At 40.7% G+C, this 1652-nt stretch overlaps 1 protein-coding gene across 1 annotated transcript in view; it reads right to left on the bottom strand.

Moving 5' to 3' along the window:
- Nucleotides 1-1652, bottom strand: part of TRPC4 (transient receptor potential cation channel, subfamily C, member 4) — a 40342-nt gene that overhangs the window by 3880 nt on the left and 34810 nt on the right. The gene's annotated exons all lie outside the window — the stretch shown is intronic.

Below are 1652 nucleotides of genomic sequence, written 5' to 3'. Positions count from 1 at the left end.
AGAGGAGAGGAGAGGAGAGGAGAGGAGAGGAGGGAAAAGGTGAAAAAAGAGAAAAGAGAAAAGCAAAGAGAAAAGCAAAGAGAAAAGAGAAAAAAGAAAATTAATCTCTGTCTGGTAGTAAAATACTTAGAGCGTAGCGAAACAGAAGGTTTGTGCAATATGTGGTATCTAGCAAGCTGAGAGAGATGGTTCAAAGTCTGTTTAAAAACTGCAATTTTGGAAGAAATCTTGTCATTAGCTTTACAGAAGGGAGAATGTTGTTATGGAGAAGGCAAAGTGGATTTTCTACATTATCATCAACGTGCCGCTATTCCAGCATTGGCATGGATGTGATGCGGTAACTGAGTCTCTCCCTGCAGAGACCCTAAGTCACTGACAGGAGATGGAAAGGGAAGAATGTGTTCATGTCACTCACAGAGACTGAAGGTTATTTCGCTGCATTGAGAAAAGCCTGGCATAAGCATAGATTGATGGAATAGAATCACAGAATGTGTTGAGTTGGAGGTGACCTTTAGAAGACCACCTAGTCCAACCCTCCAGCAGTGAGTGGGGACCTCTTCAACTAGATCAGGTTGCTCAGAGCCCCATCAAGCCTGGTGTTAGCCAGACACTTGCTGTGGCCCTTAATGTCTGGTTTAAGATAGAGCTAAGCAAAACCTGTACTGTAAGACCATATCAAAGAGAAATTTTCCTGCTCAGTTCCCTGTTAAAACGCATGGTCACAGAGAGAGGTATCTTAGAAGGAAACTTAGCTTGCAATGAAGAGTTTGGTATTCATCAGGAAGGAGGATGAGAGGGGTAGTTACTCTGAACAGGAACGGCAAAAAGAAATGTGGTAGGATGAAAGCATGGTACAGGCTTTAAGCAAGTGTTGCATTAGATTACAGTGTCATATCTAAGGGTTGTCGAAAAGAGGAGGGCGAAAACAAAGGTCTGAATTAGTTTTTTGAATTACTCTTGTCCTCAATAGCATACTGAATCACATCTCCCTATTCTCTACCTTAATTTTCCCTGACTGGTGAAAGAAAGATAATTTTAACTTGGGTTCTTGTATCTACTGCTGGTAAGAAAGGAAGATGTCTGAGAACTAACTATTTCTGCAAAACAGAAAATTTACAGAATCTTAAAACAGAATGTCCAAAGATTGTTAGAGCTGACCTCAGCTGCACATGAGGTGGACACAGTAAGATATTTTGTCATCTTTTTTTACCTGAAATTAAATGGCAATTTATTTTTAGCAATCTCCCTGTACTTGGCATCAGTTTACATTTTAGGGTTCATTTCTTGTTTGTAATTAGTTTGAGGGATGCAGTAGCTGTGTGGTTGGGCTTCTCGAAAAATAAAAGAAAGGACAAAATCATTATTTCTTAATTGCTCTAAACAGCCACTGTGGGACAGGGCTTCATACATAAGCATCTTGCCTTCAGTATTTTTCCAGAATGTGTTTCTGTATCTATGCCTCATCCAAAGAGAAAATGGGAATTCCTTGTTTTTAAGGGTGGAGGGACTGGTGAGCCTGCCCGTCACCAGGGCAGGAGGGAGCAAGGCAGCCGTAGGAAGGCAGATACCTTCCTACCAATCATCTTTAGCTGGTTTTTTAGAATTTTTCTTTCTGTTTTTCTCATAGTTGGCCACACGATGGAGATGTTTTA

This window comes from Apaloderma vittatum, unplaced genomic scaffold, assembly GCF_000703405.1.
Source record: "Apaloderma vittatum isolate BGI_N311 unplaced genomic scaffold, ASM70340v1 scaffold7995, whole genome shotgun sequence".
In the NCBI taxonomy this organism is placed as follows: Eukaryota; Metazoa; Chordata; class Aves; order Trogoniformes; family Trogonidae; genus Apaloderma; species Apaloderma vittatum.
The sequence above is the reverse complement of the archived record's forward strand: the minus strand, read 5'-3'. Positions and strand labels throughout refer to the sequence as shown.